Below are 19,578 nucleotides of genomic sequence, written 5' to 3' on the forward strand. Positions count from 1 at the left end.
TTATAGTCTTTTCAATATGGGATTTGAATGTTCTGATATTAGATACGATGTACATACTTTATTTATATAGTACCTCCCGAGAAGAAAAAAAACCAATATTGGTTTATACAGTATTTGGCATGCTATGCACATATGCAGTGATGTATAGGATGTCAGAGCTAGAAAATAGCTTAGATACGATTTGGATTCAGCGCTGGGCGGGTCCGCCCCCGCCAATCCCCGCCCCGTCCCCTCCCCCCGCCTCGCCTCATCCCGCCCACTCCGCCCCGCCCACTCCGCCCCCCGCCCCCTGCCCCCTGCCTCTCCGCCCCCCGCCCCGTCCCCTCAACCCCGCCCGGCTCCGCCTCCTCCGCTCTGATCCGCCCCGCCCCGTCCCCTTCGCCTGCCCCGCCCCCGAGACATGCGCTGTGCGCCTGGCCGGCGGGGCTGGTTGTTTGAGGACTGCGTGTGGAGCTCCGTGGCCGGTGTCTGAAGTCGTCAGTTTACTGCTTGTAAGGAACATAGCGATCACTGGGAACCTGGAAGTAGAGACTCCTTTCTGCCGTCCCTCCGTCCCTCGGGCTGCTGCGAATCCCCCCGCCGGCCTCCAGGACCCCGGGCTGACAGAACGCCCGCACCGGTCCCTCCGCCCCACGGCCCGCTATGCGCCCGGCATAATGGGAGAAAAATCACAATGGAAAGGCCCAGCCCCTTGCCATGCAGACGGGAAGCTTGGTCGCACGTCTGATCACCCTTACGCCCCTTGGGGCTTCACTCCCTCTTCGCGGGCTCCAACAACCTGGGTCAGGGCCTCCTTGTCCTGCGTGGGCCTCTCGGCCGCAAGAACACAGTCCCGAGCCCCGGCGAGCCCGCAGGCCTCCCACCCTCCGTGCACAGGCTGCACTTCTGCGCCCCAGCACTGCGCCTGCGGGACCATCTGGATCACTTTTCCATTCTGATGACGTCCTATACTTCGTGGCTGCAGGCTCCTCAAGCCCCAGGTCTGTGCAGAGACGAGCAAAGCTTTCTGGAGCACCCATTTTACTACCAGATTTGGAAGGAACGAAGTTAAGTAATTTCCAAGGTAAGTAATTAAAATTTTACGATGAAAAGGCTAGAAACTCTTCGGCTGGTAATAACTGTCAGACATATCTGTGCCTGAAATGTCAGACTTTTTCTGAGAAAAAAACTGAAAACTTGTTTCCCATTATTTTAAATAGGAAAAATTATAGGGCACAGCAAGTCAATAGAAAAAAACCTACCAATTTCCTAACTCACAGTGTGGCAGTAGATTTAAGTTGCACATAAGTTAGGATGTAAAATGCTTAAATGTTGCCACTTGGTCACCCACATTTGATATGGTTGTTAACATGCAGTTGCCTTAGATGCAGTAGCTGTGGCTTGAGACCAGCAACATCCTTTTGCTGAACCTCCCCTTTGTCACCTGAACCTCCCCTTTGTCAACACATCAAAGCTTTTTAAGTGACTGTCATGATCCTGATGGTCTACCAGTTGTTTCTGGAAGCAACATGTGGCTTTTTCCAGCAAACTATTTAGTTTAAAATGTTGTAATTTTTGAAAGCTCAAACATTATGTCTACAACCATCACCCAAAAAATTTGAGACAGGTTCTTGCTCTTTTGCCGGAACTGCACCATGATAGGGGCTCCAGCGATCCACCTGCTTCAGCCTCCCCAGTAGCTGAGACCACAGGTGTGCGCCACCATGTCTGTTAATTTCTAAATTTTTTGTAGAAACTACATCTCCCCACATTGCCCAGGCTGGTCTCGAACTTCTAGACTCAAGCAGTTTTCCTGCCTTGGCCTCCCAAAGTGCTGGAATTACAGGCATGAGTCACCAACCGCACCCAGCCTGAAAAAAGATTTGTGAGATAAATAGCTGCTATACAGTTTCGATATTAAAAACTAAGATGTGTTCTTCCAGGAAAGTAATAATTTCGGATATATTCTGTGTCACATCCTGTGTTATGAAATAGATGGCAAAAAAAAAAAAATCCCATTTAATTTAAAGATGGAAGCTGTAACTTCAAGTAAATTTGGAGCTAAGGAGTCCTTTCGGGCTATGACCCCAGAATTCTGGGGTTCTCTGTACCGATTTTTTGCTAGTGTCCACACACAAGCATTCCTTAATGCTGTGTGTTAAACAAATAGACCTTCTTTAACCCCAGATTTCTCTCCATTTACCATTCTGTTTCTCTGCTCCATGCAACTACCTCACCTCATATCCTCTCTTGCACCCACTCCTTTCGAGCTTTCCTCCAGGGTACTTTGCTGAAATGACTTTTATCTCAGTCATTTAGCTGCATTTGACACAGATGATACAATTGAGGATTTCCACCCTTTCTTCTGGATTTTAGGGACCTTCTCTCCTGGATTCCCTCTCACCTTTATCTTCATCCTCCTGCTCCTCCTCCACCAGATCTCTAATGATCCTCTCAGAATGATCCCACACAGTCTCATAGCTTTAAATACCATCCATCTGTTGATAACCACTAGGCTTGGGGCCTCTTCCCTGAGGGGAGCACCAAGAGTCATCCCTGACTCTTTTCCCTTCTCCCCCAACCCCCATGCAACCACACGGCAAGTCCTGTGGCTCTTGAGCGCAACCAGCATCCTGATTCACCATCTCCATTTCCACAACCAGTTTCAGTCACCTTCCTCTCCTACTGGTCTACTGCCAAAGATCGTCCAACCTCCCTGCATCCTGTCTTGCCCTGCTACAGTCCAGCCTCCACTCAAGCATCCAGAGTGATCTCTTGAAAATGTTAAAACATGATATAAGCATACCCCCCACCCCGGTGTAAACCCTGCCACTATCTACTCATTGCAGTGAATAAAAGCTCAGACAACCTGGTGCATGCCTCTTCAACCTCATCTCCTACCCTTGCTTGTTCTTGCTATGTGGGTCAGATTTTCTGGTCTGCAGAGCTGAAAACAATCTTAACTGACAAACGCTAGATCATAGACTGTATCTACAGCATAAGGCATGGAAGGAAAAGTCCGAGAGAATGAAGGGCCAGAAAAGTTTGTTTAAAAAAAAAAAAAAAAAGCACAGGAAACTGGAAACATAACTAACCTGTATGTATATACTTAAAAGAACATGGTAACAAAATGAACTCTTTAGAAACTGAGCCAACAGACTTGCAAACAAGTAGAAATACCTTTGGTCCTACTCTGAAAACAAAAAGAATCCTTAGTGAGTATACAAGAACAAAAATTGTACACATTTCTGGGTCATAATGCAATAAAACTAGAAATAGTCAAAAGAGAATTTAAAGATGTTCAGCTTCCTGAAAATATTAAATTATCCTTTTAAACAAATTAATGCCTACATCAGGGTGCAAATCCAAAACACAAAGACCTTGCCTATAAAAATATATTTTTGCAAACAACAGTGTATCGGGATGTAAGGAGAGAGCTCACTGACTCAGAAGCTCCCAGAGTGACCAGATGTGTTCATGGGAACTGGAGCACTGCCCTGAAGTCATTTGACATCACCTTATTACAAGTAGGAACAGCCATGCTGGGAGATGCTCAGATGCCAGTAATAAGTCAGAGGATTCCCTCCTGAACGGGACCTCCCAGTCCTTTTGGCACAGGGTTCCAGGCGTGACCACAAATCCATCGGTGAGGGCTTTCAAGATCAACCTACCCTCAGGCAGTGGAGTGGAAACTGGCACTAGCAGCTACAGTGGAAAAAATGAACGTCCTCTAAGAATATGTCATCTGCCCCATGCAAAGACTCTGGATCCCAGAAGTCCTCCTGGTAAGGACTTGGAGCCAGACAACTTCATTTCCTGTCACCTGGGCTGCTCTCCCTCTGACAGCTATGGAAATTGGTGAAGCACAGGAACATATTGGAAATGGCAATGATGTGCCATGCCAATGTGTGGAAGTGTACAAGTTAAGTAATATTTTAAAAACAGAACTCACAACAGTTTGCCCAATCCGACCAAAGCTCTGTCATGTATGTTCCTAAACAAGTTTGGAAGAGAATTTGGAAATGGCTGAAATTTTTTTATAAAGCTCATGTTTTTAGTTTGTTTAAATGTAAAAGCATACACTTAGAAACAAGTTAGTATGTAAAAATTTTTAATCTTAGCTATCTGGAAGCTTCAAATACCTAGAATGAGGCATTTCCCAAAGGTCTCTGTAACTTGAATTTCACCGTAGTTTGAAAACTCTTGCCCAGCATAATGGCTAACACCGGTAATCACAGCACTTTGGGAGGTTAAGGTGGGCAGATCACTTGAGCTAGGAGTTAGAGACCAGCCTGGGCAACATGGTGAAACCCCATCTCTACAAAAAATTAAAAAATTAGCTGGGAGTGGTGGCACTGCCGATAGATACAGCTACTTAGGAGGCTGAGGTGGGAGGATCCTTGAACCTGGGAGGTCTAGGCTGCAGTGAGCTGTGATTGCACCAGTGTACTTTAGCCTGGGCAATACTGCCAGACCCTGCCACCTCCCCTAAAAGAAAGAAAACTATTAGTTCATAGTGCAGCTGATGAAATAATATGCATCCACAAAGAAAGGGGCAATCATAATATGTATATAATTACTCAGTATTAAAATATTATGTATAGTATTACATATATTGAATACCTATAATGAATGGGGCACTGCTTTAAGCACTTTATACTCATTATCCCACAAGAATTCTCTCTCCAGCAGGTCTTAGTATATTCAATTTAAGGGCTAATTAGTAAGCAATATATAGAATTGAATGAGAAACTACTTAAAACATAGAAGGCTCTCGAAAATACAATGTGGAATGAGTAATGCAAGTTACAGAGATACACAGCACATTTATAGAAAGTGTAAAAACTTACAAAGTTAAGCAGTATGTTATTTAGGGAAACAATATATTATTTAGAGATATTATTATGTAATAAAAGTATAATGAAAGTCAGGGAAATAATACTTTTTGTAAAGCTTCAGATGAATGATTGTCCCAGATGGGGTTACATTTCAGAAGGGCCAACCATGCAGACGGCTTCAAATGTAGTGGTGTAGGTGATGGGTACAATTATTTATTTTACTTTTATGTGAGTCTGTGTATGTGTGTGTGTGTGTGTAATTTTGTATGTATAAAATAGTTCATAATAATTTTTTTTTTTGAGTTGGGATGTTTCTCTGTCTCCCAGGCTGGATTGCAGTAGCATCATCACGGCTCACTGCAGTCTTCACCTCTCAGGCTCAAGTGACCCTCCCACGTCAGCCTCCTGATTACCTAGGACTACAAGTGCACACCACCATGCTTGGCTAAATTTTTTAAATCTTTTGTAGAGATCGGGTCTCACTCTATTGTCCAGGCTGGTCTTGAACTCCTGGCCTCAAACAGTCCTCTTGCCTCAGACTCCCCAAGTGCTGGGATTACAGGGTAAGTTGCTGTGCCCAGCCTAATTTTTTTTTATTTTTAAACAGCTTTATTGAGGAAAAATTCACATACCTTATGATCTGCTAGGGTTTAGTATAATCACAGATATGTGCAACCAAAACCGTGGTTAAGTTTACAACATTTTTATTAGTCCTGTACCTTTTAGCTATCACCCTGTTCCCCCCACCACCTACCCCAGCTGTAAGCAACCACAAATCCAGTTTCCATCTCAATAGATTTGTCTTCTCTGGGCATTTCATATAAGTCGATCCATATAAGTGTTTTTTCATGTCTGGCTTCTTCACATTTGTCTCATTCCAGAAGGTGCCTGAATTTTTCCACAACCGGGAATGCTAAGCTGTGGGGTGAATTTTTGGTTCCCAAGTGAATGTGAATGAGGCAGAGTGGAAGGAGAGTTCTTTTACTGAGGGAACGGGACAAGAACCAATGAAAGAAAGAGATCCAGCAGGAGGGGAGGGAGGAAGCGGGGTGGAGAGCTGCTTGAAGCAGATGAACAGAGCTCCGGGCCATGACAGCAGAATAGAAGGTGCAGTGCAGCGGGGTGCAGGTCCTGAGGGGGTGAGAGGGGGAATGTGGAAAACAGCAGGTCATAAACTCTGAATTCCAGCTGCTGGAGCTGTGGGTCCCAGGGGCCTGGTTATCCCCTCACAGGCAGGAGCTGGAAAGTGGGGCGCTGCTCAGGTCCAGGAAGGAAGTGGGTGCACGGGTGGTGTGGACATGTGCATGGAAGCCCACAATGCCCACAACGTGAGGTCAGAACTTCAGGGAGAACCTGCATTTGGGCTCCAGGCTGGTTGGAAGTATTCTTTCATTCAGCAGCCTTCTCATTAAGTGCCTGCTGTGTGACAGACACTGCAGAGCACAGAGATGCAATCTTACCTGTCCCAGCCTTCCAGGCACCAGGGGTGCCACGCGCTTTCAAACAACCAGCTCTCATGTTTCATAGAGCAAGAACTCACTCACTACCACTGGGACAGCACCAAGCCATTCCTTCCAGGGACTTGCCTGGAAGGCTGGGACATGGTTATTTTCCATCTCCCCATGGTTCATGGAACTGTATTCTGCATAGAATGGGCAAAGTGCAACTATCATTGATTAGTAATTGAAGAAACAAAGATTTCACCTTCATGTTTTTTACAAAATGCAATATCTGAGATGTAGCATTCTATATCTTTGGCTTCTTTAATGTTAGCTATACAGACAAAATAGAAAATGAAAAAAACCTTCCAATATTAAATATTCACATTGATGTCTGTATTAGTCTATTTTGTGTTGCTATAAAAGAACACCTGAGGCTGGGTAATTTATGAAGAGATTTATTTGGCTTATGATTCTGCAGGCTGTACCAGCCTGGCACCACCATCTGTTTCTGGTGAGGACCCTAGGAAGCCTCCAGTCATGGTGGAAGGGGAAGTGGAGCAAGGAAGAAAGGAGGTGGGGTGCCACATGCTTTCCAACAACCAGCTCTCATGTTTCATATAGCAAGAACTCACTACCACTGGGACAACACCAAGCCATTCCTGAAGGATCTGCCCTCAAAGACCAAACACCTCTCACTAGGCCCCACTTTCAACATTGGGAATCAAATTTCTTTCTTCTTTCTTTCTTTTTTTTTTTTTTTTTTTTGAGATGGTGTTTCGCTCTGTCTCCCAGGCTGGAGTGCAGTGGCATGATCTCAGCTCACTGTAAGCTCTGCCTCCCGGGTTCATGCCATTCTTCTGCCTCAGCCTCCCGGGTAGCTGGAACTACAGGTGCTCACCACCATGCCCGGCTAATTTTTTTGTGTTTTTAGTAGAGACGGGGTTTCACCATGTTAACCAGGATGGTCTCGATCTCCTGACCTTGTGATCCGCCTGCCCTGGCCTCCCAAAGTGCTGGGATTACAGGCTTGCACCACCGCACCCATCCTAGGCCCCACTTTCAACATTGGGAATCAAATTTCTTTCTTCTGTTTTGTTTTGTTTTGTTAAAGAGATAATCTCACTCTGTCACCCAGGGTGGAGTGAAGTAGCGCAGTTATAGCTCACTATAGAAGCCATGGCTGAGCTGAGCCATAGCTTACTGTGGCATCCAACTCCTGGAGCTCCAGAGGTCCTCCCACCTCAGCCTCCTGAGTAGCTGGGATAACAGGCTCAATCCACCATGCCCAACTAAGTTTTCAATTTTTTGTAGAGACAGGGTCTCACTAGGATGTCAAATTTCAACATGAGATTTGGAGGGGACAAATATTCAAACTGTATCAATGTCAACAGGTTTTTTTTTCCTCATAAAGAGTATCTATGTGTTAGGAACTTTAGATGTTTAAAAAGTGGTGGGGGGGAAGAAATATATAATAAGGGACACACACTTTATAATTTCCTCACATTTTAAATTACTCCAATAACTAATACATAGATGGATTTATGGGTCTGGAATTTTTTCAGTGAGACATTTGTTTATAATTAAAATGTGGATTTTATCTCCTTATTCCTTTTTAATTCAGTCCCAGGCCTGAGCCACCATCAAAACCTTCCTACATTGAAGCTGGGGTTTTTCCCTGAAAATGTTGCTTGTTAGGAAACAAGGAGGCAGTTGCCTTGAGCCAGCTGACCTCAGCCGCCATGCCGCTCTCACAGAGGAGTGTTATTCAGTGGGAAGTTTTGCTCCCTGCATGGCACCGCAGCCCCTCAGCCATGAACTCAGCAAACACTGTCCCATTTTGCCCCCAGTAACAAGCACAGGGGCACCATCACAGGCTAGTACCCAGTGTGAACTAAGTCTTGGGAACTTACTGGAATTGTTGGAAGATATGTCCCTTTTTAGTAATGCACATGGCTGTAAATATTAGGTACAATTTGATTTCAGACTCAATTCATGATGTGTTTTGGCTCAGCTGTGGCCTGCATATGGTGTTGCTGAAACAGAAATGAAAATGCTGGTGAGCCACAGAAAGAAAAATCCTGTGTTTTCTGAAAGCTTCCAACACCTTTGGCCTTGTTCCTTAATCATCTGGGAGGAAGAGGACCTACAAAAACTGGAAACGCAGTGGCCAGCAACCAGCCCTTGAGAGGCTTGCTGAGCTGTGAGGGTCTGGAGGAGGAAGAAGCTCTGCATTGTTTCTGCAGCCCCCGTGCAAAACAATGTTGAATTCCAGCGTGATATTGAAATGAATGTATTTTATTGTAATGTTAAATCTTAAATTTTTTATTAAGTCCTTTGTTCACAAATGGAAACAACAAAATGACAAATTATTTAAAATTTTCAGATTTTATAACCTTCCTGTCCTCTAGCAAAAAAAAAAGAAAGAAAGAAAGAAAGAAATTTGATTCCCAATGTTGAAAGTGGGGCCTAGTGAGAGGTGTTTGGGTCTTGGGGACAGATCCTTCAGGAATGGCTTGGTGCTGTCCCGGTGGTAGTGAGTGAGTTCTTGCTCTATGGAACATGAGAGCTGGTTGTTGTGAAAGCGCGTGGCACCCCACCTCCTTTCTTCCTTGCTCCACTTCCCCTTCCACCATGACTGGAGGCAGCCTGAGCTTCGGAAGGGAGGCAGTCCTTTAAGACAGCCGTGTCAAATATAAACAATATGAGCTATGCCTGCCTGTAGTTTTAAATTTTCTACTAGCCAGGTTAAGGAAACTAAAGAGAAACAGGTGGAAGTGATTTGTAATAATATAATTTATTTGACCCAATGTATCCAAAATATTTTAATGTGTGATCAGTATAAAATTATTAATGAAACATTTTACATTTCTTTGTCCTAAATCTTTAAAACTCACTCCATATTTTACACTTCTAGCATATCTCTGTTCAAAGCAGCCAGATTCAAGATGTTCTGAAAGCTCTGACTCCCTGAACTCAGGAAGGTGAAGGGCCTGAACCCCACTTCTCTGCCAGGAGCGAGGGAGCTCCCCCTCCCTACCCACATCTCTTCCCAGTCCCAAAGGAAGAGAGAGTGCCCTGAGAGAGCAGGGGCTGCCAGCAGGAGGTGGCCACAGGTAGGCCACTGCTGCCCATCTGCTGCTTGGTGCGGCCATTCTCCCCGCCAGAGATCAGAGGACAGCAGGGTCCCAGGAGGTGGGACCTGTCCACAGCCTTGACCTCCAGAGTTTAGATTTGGAGGGAATAGATTCCAGACAAACGCCTTACCTTGCTATTTGGCCTTTGCCCTAGTGGTCAGGCTGTCATCTATTTCCTCCTGTGTTGTGCGATACTGTGTGAGTTTTAAGCACATACACGTCTACATGCATTTCTTTATAATTCAAGGGACCCAACTTCTAATAAGGGGAAAAGGAATTCAGTACCTAGACAGTCCCTATAGTGTGCCAGCTAACTTGTAGTCAGCATGTTGTTAATCCTGGCATCCTGTCAGCTCTGGGTGTGTTAGTTAGCTGTTACTGTGTAATGAGCCATCCCAAAACTTATTTAGCTCATGATTGAGCAAGTCAGCAATTTATGACAGGCTCCTGCCATAAATTACTTACTATACATATAAAACCTGCCGTACCTTTGTAAGGTATAGCAATCTTCATGTGTGTGTATGGGAGAAGGGGGTCAGCTGCTGGTGACCAGGAAGCTCTGCTGTTGAGAGTGAGTTGACTGTGGAGTGGGCAACTTTGGTTCTCTTCCCCAAAGTGTTTCATCCTCTAGCAGGCTAACCTGGGCTTGTTGTCATGGAGATGGCAGGGTTCTGAAAGAAAAGGAAGAAGCATTCAAGACGTTTTGAGAGTGGGCCCAAAACTGCCAGCTGGATCCAAGTCTTGGGAAACAGATTCTAACTCTGGATGGGAGCAGCTGTAAAAGCGCATTGCAAAGGGTGTAGACACAGGGAAGGTTGAAGAAACACGTATAAAGCACTCCACATGTTTGGAAATTCTTTTCATCCCATTTTGGTATTTGTAGGCTATTACTGGTCTTCAACACAGACTAAATCAAAATGCTGTGCCCAAAACAACCTCTTACTCTGAAAGCAAGTGATGTAAAGATAGATCTGCTGAAAAGACATTTCCTCCTGCTGCACTTTATTCAAGCAGCTGAGCACGTCTTGAAGCCGTCCTTTGATTTTAACAGGGCAGAGCTGTTTTCTAAGACGGCCCACCACCCCTCCCCACAAAGCTGAGATGCTGCAATGAGGCAAATCCCAGCAGCACACAAGGAAACCAGGCACAGCTAAGGTTCTCACCCCTGATGCACCTTATAATCACCTGGGTGGCAGGGGGCTTTTAAAATTCCCAAAACCCAAATTGCAACAGACCAGTGAAATCAGAATCCCTGGGGTAGGATCCAGACATCCTTGCTGTTTAAAGCTCTCCAACTGGTTACAATGTGTGGCCAGAATTGAGAACCACAGCGTGAAACCAACGTCTTTTGATGAACTAGTAGCAAATGGTTTCTCAAACGAATGTGAAGTCTTTGCTGCTGAGCTGTAGCCTTTCAGTCTTACTTGCGTTATTTACATTATTTACATACTATCTTTTGCAGGACTTGACCTCTGCTCCTTGTTTTGTTTCTGATTCAACTCAATTTCACAAGTACTGAGTGCATATGATGTGCAGAACACCGTGCTAGTTATTGTGGCCTTGGTTTGGGGAGGACTTTGCTGGGAAATAAAATCACATCGTCAGAAATAAGAGTCTTGCTACTTACCAAATTGAGGCAAAAATGGGAAGACCTAGGGGGTCTCACCCAAGGGTTAGGACACTAATAGATACATCAGAATATTACAGTTCATCTGCTGATGCTGTGAGTGGAAGTGTTCCACTTTGAAACAAAAAACGCTGCTGTTACTCTGAGATACTAAGTTTTGTGTGCAAATACATGGTATTTAAATATTTTGTTGATATATAACATGCATGTAGAAATACATGCATAAAGCATTCCCGTAAGCTCAATGTATATTATGACAAAATTGATACACGTGGGTAACCAACAAATAGAAGCAGCCTCACTCATGTGGCCCACAAGCGCTTTCTCCCTCCCTCCTCTTCAAATGTACCAGTGTCTTAACAGCTGACATTACAGATCAGTTTTGTCTTTCTGTGCAAGTCTTTTCGTTACAGAAAAATGTAAATATATAAAAATTGAACAAAATTGTATAATAGAGCCGTGATCCAGCTTCAACAGCTAATAATCATGTGCCATTTTTGTTTCTTCTGTACCACAGCCCTTTCCCTACTACCCTTCATTTTATTTTATTTTTTTAGTTCTTTTTTGGTGAGGTAAGATACACATGCATTGAAAGGCACAAGTCTTAATTGTACAGCTTTGAAAAATAAATACACCCATATAACCTTCACCTCTTTTCAGAATGGAATATTTCAATCATCCCCAGAAAACACCCTCATGTTCATTCCTAGGCAATTTTTAACTTCCCCAGAGGAAAGTACTGTTGTGGGGGTTTTTTAACCGTAAGTTCATTTTACTTGAAATCATACAATATACATTTTTATGTCCAGCAGTCTCAGCATAATATTTGTGAAACACCTCCATAGTGTGTGTTTTAGTAGTTTGTTCCTTTGTATTGCTGAATAGTATTCTGTTGTATGAATGCACCGTGGTTTGTTCATACATTTCTCTGTTGATGAATATTTGGGTTATTTCCTGTTTTGGGCTATCATAATAGTAAAGGTCTATGAACATTCTTATACAAGTACTTTTTTGTATTGTTTTATTCCTTTATTAGCATTGAAGTGACACATTTTTTCATTTTTTGGCAGTTGCTCCAAGGATTACAATGTGCATCATTAACATTCTCACAGTCTAGAATTAATATTGTACTATTACAGTGAATGTAAAATAGAAAAACTTGCTACAGAATAGTGCCATTTATCTCCTATCCTTTGTGCTGTTGTTGCCATAAATTTTACATCTGCATGGCATAAACCCCATAACACAGTGTTATATTTGCTTTAGTCATAGATCTTTAGATGAAATTAAGAGGAAAAAAAAAGAAAAATATATAATAAATATTTGGAGGGAGATGTTTTGAGGCCACAGAAACATACTGTTTCTTCATCCAAAATTTTTGCATTCGTTGATGACTCTTTCCTGCAGTAATGATTACTGTGGTGTTCTAGTGGTAGTTTTCTGTTTGTGCTCCTTCAACATTTATTACTTGGAATTCTTCTGCAAGGAAGATTTGTCTTTCCTTCCTGATTTATTTAATGTTTTCTATATCAGTATGGACTTGTGGATATTTATTTTATGTTCTTGGTTACAGTTTAGTGCTGTCATAGTTGTTTGCCACTCACATTGTTCCACCTTGAGTCATAGCTCTTCCAGGTTGGCTTCTTTTGACATGTCCCCACCGTTTTATGTTTTTTAAAAGCACTTTCTTATTTTCTGGCACTGCAAGTTGCTCTAATCTCATCTCGTGTTTTTCATGGCAGGCCTAGAATTAGTCATTTCTCCAAGAAGCCTTGGTTTCTTTTATAGGAGAATGGTATTTAGAAACCAGGATCTGGGTACTGGGTGTGCTCATTAATACTGGGATATCACTGCTTCGAGGCCCTCTCAGCATAGTTTGGAAACACGTGAATGTTTCCAAACATGTATGCATGAATACAAACTCAGCATCTACCTATCTACATCTGTCCATCTAAACAGATACATTAAAAGAGACATGGGTTCATACTGACATTCCTAAGTCCAGTACAGCACCTTAGGGTTTATTCTAGCATTCTCCCTTTGTTTATTTATATCTCTTTCACCTAAAGAGAGAAACTGGGCTCTAATTTTCTAAAATATATTTGCTAACATGGAAAATCATTTCAGAATTGCTAACCCATATCCTGAAACAAATTTGCCAACCAGAATACACTATGTTTGTGTGCAGTTCTTGAGTCTTACAGTATGCAGTCAAAACAGTATTTTCCAAGGTTACTTAGGTGAAGACTTTTTTCCCCCACATTCTTCAATATGGGTTAGTCAATATTTTTAATTCAGTAAAATTCATTTGTCACCAACTGCATTCCATCTGACCCACCCACCATCTTTGTTGATTTTTAAATTTATATAGAATAAAACTCATTCTTTGTAACATACAGTTTCATGAGTTTTGACAACTGTATAGAGTTATACATTCACGTTCACAGTAACAGAACTGTCTCATCACCTCTAAGATTCTCTATTCTTGACGCCTCTTTGTAGTTAACCCCTTCCCCAACCGCATTATTTGGCAACCACTAGTCATTTTCTATCCCTATAATACTACCTTTTCTAAAATATCATATAAACAGAATTGTAGAACATATACAACACAGATGAATCAATTGGGTTGTTTGTTGTTGTTGAGTTGTCAAGAATCGCTTGGCGATATATGTGAGAGTTTATTTTGGGGCTCTCTAGTCTATTCTGTTGGTCTATATGTCTGTCTTTATGCCAGCACCACATTGTTTTGATTTCTGTAGCTTTGTACTAAGTTTTGAAATCAGGAAGTATGAGTCCTCCAACATTGTTCTTTTTCAGGATTGTTTGGACTATTCTGGATCCTGAAATTTTATATGAATTTTAGGATGAATTTTTCTGTTTTGCACAGGACATCATTGGGATTTTTACATTCTTGGTTTAGTTAATTCCTAAGTATTTTATTCTTTTTGATGCTATTGTAAATAGAATTTTCTTAATTTCCTTTTCAGATTATTCATTATTAGTATTTAGAAACACAGCTGATTTTTGTGCACTGATTTTGTATCCTACCATTCAGCTGAATTTGTTTATTCTAACAGGAGTGTGTGTGTGTGTGTGTGTGTGTGTGTGTGTGTGTGTGTGTGTGTGTAATCTTTAGGGTTTTCTACATCTAAGATCATATCATCTGCAAACAAATATAATTTTACCTCTTTCTTTTCAGTTTGGATGCCATTTGTTTCTTCTTCTTGCCTAATTGTTCTGGCTAGAACTTCCAAGCCATTTTGAATAGAAGTGGTGAAAGCAGGTCTCCTTGCTCTGTTCCTATCTTAGTAGAAAACCTGTCACTCTTTCACCATTAAGTATGATGTTAGTGTGTGTTTTTCATATATGATCTTTATTATATTGAGGTAGCTTCCATCCCCTCTGCATTTGCTGAGTGTTTTTTCATGGAAGGGTATTTAAATTTTGTCAGATGCTTTTTCTACATCTGTTGAGATAATCATGTGATTTACCACTCCATTCTCCTAATGCAGTGATGTTTGAATGTTCAACCATCCTTGCATTCCAGGAATAAATTTTACTTGGTCATAGTGTATAATTATTTTAATATGCTGCTGAATTTAGTTTGTTGGTATTTTGTTGAGGATTTCTGCATTGATATGCATCAGGGAAGTGATACGTGTCTCTAGTTTTCTTGTCTACTTTTTTTCTGACTTTGGTATCAGGGTAATGCTGACCTCATAGAATGAGTTTAGAAATGTTCTCTGATTTTCAGTTTTTTAGAAGAGATGGATTAGTGTTATTTAAATGTTTGATAAGATTCACCAGTGAAGCCATCTGATTCAGGGCCTTTCTTTGTCAGAAAGTTTTTGATGACTGATTCAGTCTTCTTAGTAGTTATGGGGTCTATTCTAATTTTCTGTTTTTTCATGATTCAGTCCTAGTAGGTTTTGTATACCTAAGAACTTGTCTATTTTATCTAGACTGTCCTATTTCTTGGCAAACAGTTGTTTATAATACACCTCTTATAATTCTTTATTTCCGTAGAATTCGTAATAATGCCCCACTTTTATTTTTGGCTTTGAGTCTCTTTTTCTTAGTCAATCTAGCTAAAGTTTTGTCAGTTTTGTTCACCTTTTCAAAAACCAACTTTTGGTTTTGTTTATTTACTGATAAGGAGGGATTTATTTCTGTCATATACTGTTGGTTGTTTATATGCTTTATAGCTTTTTTGTTCTTCATTTCCTGCATACTGTATTCTTTTGTATTTAATTGATTTTTGGTAATGAAATGTTTTAATTTCCTCATTTCCTTTTGTATATGTTCTATTGTGTGTGTGTGTGTGTGTGTGTGTGTGTGTTTGTGTACCACCATGAGATTACATTTAACTTGCAAGTTTATTCATTTTATTCAATTGTATAAACATACTGTAATTTATTTATCCATTCTGCCCTTGATGGTCCTTTGGATTTTTTTTAATTTTTGGACTTTTTTTTAGAGCTGTTTTAGATTTACATGAAAAATGAGTGGAAAGTACAGGGAGTTCTCATATATCCAGTTTCCTGCCCACATGCCCTGTTGTTACCCTTACAGTCTTGCCTTGTGGTACATTTGTTACAGATGATGAACAATGTAGAAACATTATTATTAACTAAAATTCACTAGAAGTCACTCTTTGTGTTGTACCTTCTATAATTTTGAGAAATGTGTAATGACATGACATGTATTCATCATTAATGCAGCATGCAGAATAGTTTCACTGTCTTAAAATATCCCTTGTTCCTCAGCTACTTGTTCCTTTTTTTCACCCTCTCCCTCCCACAACCCTGGCAACTACTGCTCTCTTTACTGTTTCCATAGTTTTGCCTTTTACAGAATATCATGTGGTTGGAATTCTATGGTACATAGCATTCAAGTGGGCTCCTTTTACTTACCAATATGCATCTAAGTTTCCTGTGTGTCTTTTCATGGCTTGTTAGCTCAGTTTTAAATCAAGGAATAATAGTTCATTGTGTGAATCCACAACAGTTTATCCATTCACCTATTGAAAGGCATCTTGATTGCCTCCAAGTTTTAGCAGTTATGAATAAAGCTATCATAAACATTTACATGGAAGTTTTTGTGTGGATATAAGTTGTCAGCTTACATATGATAAGTGTATACTTAACTTTATAAGGAACTGCCAGGCCAGGCACAGTGACTCATGCCTGTAATCCCAGCACTTTGGGAGGTTGAGGTGAAAGGACTGCTTGAGCCCAGGAGTTCATGACCAGCCTGGGCAATATAATGAGACCTATTCTCTACAAAATAAATTTAAAAATGAACCATCTGTGGTGGTGCCTGTTGGTGTTGATATCATTGTTATGCAACCTGCTCTAGGAAATGATGATCCTGTATTCTCTAAGATGAACCTAATGAGAACCACTCAAGTCAGTAGTCACAACCCATCATTAGCAGAAGCTCAGAAAATAAGATGTTAAATGCCTGGCCATTAAGTTTTCTTATCTTTATTTCTACAGAATCATCACCCCTGCCCCATAAACATGAAAGAAAAGACAAGAGAAGCACCCCAGAAGAGAAGGGGAGAAGTGCCCCAGAAAAAATCATACAGTCTCTGAAGTTTGCCCAGGTGGGCCCAGGCCAGCCAGCCTCTCCTCTGGTTGCCCAGCCAGCTACAGGCTGTCATTTAACCTTCCGCCCAGCATGCTTTTGAGTGTGCAGAAGTGCTGCATGCCCAAACATGCTGTGCACACAGAGCAGCTCTTTGTATCCCACTCCTGGCAGATCTCCTGCATCATCTCATTGAGCTTCATTGAACTCCACAGTCTGCATGCTCTGTGGAACTCAGGGTCTTCATTTTGCATGGAACTCAGGGTCTTCATTTTCCATGGAACTCAAAGTCTTCTTGCTGTGTGGAACTTGGAGTCTCCTGGCTCCATGGAACTCAGGGCCTTTGTGCTCCATGGAACTTGGGGTGTGTGTGATTCATGGAACTCAGAGTCCTTGTGCTCTGTGGTACTCAGAGCCTGTGTGCTCTGTGGAACTCGGGGTCTGCATGCTCCGTGGAAAGCACCAGGATGCACTTGACCCCCTACACCCACACACACATCCTTCATTTTATTCCTGGCCCTCACCTGTCCACCCTGTGAGGCTTCTTCACCCCCACTCTCCTTTGAGCTCATGCCGGGTCTTTTGCACTGGCCTGAAGCATGGGTGTTGGTAGGAGGGAGTGGCTGAGGTCATGCCTGCAGGCAAATTCTGCTAGTGTGGCACCTGATGGAGCTGCCTGGGGAGGATGTTTCCTTGGAGGACGCGCCCTGGCAGCCACTGGCTTCTTATGGTGCCTGCACTGCTGCTGCTGCCATGGGGGTGCCACAGGGCCACACTGGGGGCTGTTCTGGAATTGGTGGTTTTCATTTCCAGGTTAGGTAGGGACTGGCAGGCACCTTGGCTGTCCTTGTGGCTTCTGCCCTGACCCTGGTCCTACCCAGGCTGCCGATTTTCCGGGCTGCTGCTCTTCCAGGAGGAAGTAAAGGTGGGAATGGCTGAAACCTCAGCTTTGGATTCGCAGAGACCCTAAGCTGTGTCATGCAGAAAGGGAAAGGATTGCAGATGGTGATGGCATCAGCTGAAGGCAGGGGATTCACTGTGATGCTGGAGCCGTCCACGCTGGGATGTTTGCATACAGTCCAGGTTCAATTCGGTGGCCCATCAGCGAGTCCTGGATTCAGTCTCACTCGCAAGCCATGGACAACATGAGCTCAATTTGCCAGGACTCTTGGGGTTAGGGAGAGCTTAGCGTCCGGGTGGCTCTGGTTCCTTCTCATGCTGAAATTCTGCTGGTGTTCCTCCATGGGGCCCTTGTGGGTTTTTCTGAGGTGCCCCTCTTGCTGGAGTCGAGGATGAGAAATGTTTTCAGTGGGTTTTCACCCTCCACACATATGTAAGAGGTGTTGTGTTTCATTCCTGTCAGTATTCATTGCTGCAGCTTCCTGAAGTTGTGTCCGTTAAAAGGCAGGGACCCAGTGTCCAGGCTACAGAGGGTGACTCCAGGTTCCACAGCACCACTGTGGACCAGTGTGCCTATGGCCTTAGGAGAATTCCCAGATAGCACAAGGGGGCTGCCCCAGAGGGTGTTCAGCTTGTTGCCAACAGTTACTGAAGCCAGAGTCTGCAACCTTAATGTTCAGGTGAAGCAGCCAGAAACAGGTGTTCTGGCTTTAGGTCCCTGTGGACAATGCCATTCTCTCCTTCCCAGGCTACTGATGTCCTGGGTTGCTCCTATTATGGTAGAAGCTCAAGATGGAATGGCTGGAGCTTGGCTGCCTCCGGTTAGAGCCTGAGCTCTATATTGCCGACATCACCCGGCAGAATTCCTCATGGGCCCCTTTTGTTGTGGGTGCGACTGCTGGGGCCAGGGTTGTCGTGGGTAGTAAAGGTATTTACCAAGACAACTGTGAGTAAAGAATGGCAAGTTTATTACAGAAACTATGAAAATACATTGCAAGAATGCAACATGCAGCACAGCAGAGAAGGGGCTGTCTGCAAAGATAAAGGGCTGGAGGGAAGTTTTCTAAGGTTGTGCTGGATGTGGCTATGTGCAGGTGAGCTTATGCTATATGCTAAGAATATGTTGGAATAATTTTAACTGCCAGGGGTCTCCTCTTCTGGTGCCTGAGGGAAACGCCCTGCTGCTTTTAGCTGTCTTGTAACCCACACGCCTTTTCATTTCTGAAGTTGCAAGATAACGGCTGTGGTTTTTCACACAAAAGGGTTGCAGACTGGGTTAGGTCCATGTTCTGCCAACCTGGCTCTTTCCCAGTTTCAGTTAACTTGGTGGTTTACTACAGCCCCACACCTTTCTGTTTCATATGGCCATGATCCAGCAGGTAATCCGTTACCTCCCCTCCACTAGAGAGCTCCATGGCCAGGGGTAATCCTCACTTCTCTGCTAGAGTGCTCCATGGCCAGGAATAATCCTTACCTCTCCTCTGCTAGAGTGCTCCATGGCCAGGGGTAATCCTCACCTCTCCTCCGCTAGAGTGCTCCATGGCCAGGGGTAATCCTCACCTCTCCTCCGCTAGAGTGCTCCATGGCCAGGGGTAATCCTCACCTCTCCTCCGCTAGAGTGCTCCATGGCCAGGCAGTGTTTCCTGCGTCCAGAGCACCTCAAACAATTTCAGTGTTGTGGCGACTCAGGGCCTTCACCATACAGACTTGGCAGCATAGTCTAGAGGCTGGAGGGACTCTGTGACTCCTATTAATGACGGTCACTGCCACGGTTTCCCCAAGTAGGATGTGCCGGGAGAACTGCTCCATGTTGGCTCAGCAGAATGTTATTATAGGTAGCTCAAAAAGAGAGGGAACAGGGCTTCTCTAGATTATTTCAGGGAACAGCTATCATTTGAATGTTAATTTAAGACTATTTTATCAATTAAAAATGTAAGGCCCAAGAAACTTCATTTAGGAAGAATGAATAAATTGAATGAATACTGTTAAACTTTATTCTTCTTTCAACAAATATTTTCTGCTCCTCTCTATGAGTCAGGCACTGTGCTAGATACCATAACATAGAA

At 43.0% G+C, this 19,578-nt stretch overlaps 1 pseudogene; it reads left to right on the forward strand.

Annotated features, from left to right (window-relative positions):
* Nucleotides 1-418: 418 nt before the first annotated feature.
* On the forward strand, nucleotides 419-18,277 carry LOC129051168 (putative uncharacterized protein LINC02693; annotated as a pseudogene).
* Nucleotides 18,278-19,578: the final 1,301 nt, after the last annotated feature.

This window comes from Pongo abelii, chromosome 19 (genome assembly GCF_028885655.2).
Source record: "Pongo abelii isolate AG06213 chromosome 19, NHGRI_mPonAbe1-v2.0_pri, whole genome shotgun sequence".
Lineage (NCBI taxonomy): Eukaryota > Metazoa > Chordata > Mammalia > Primates > Hominidae > Pongo > Pongo abelii.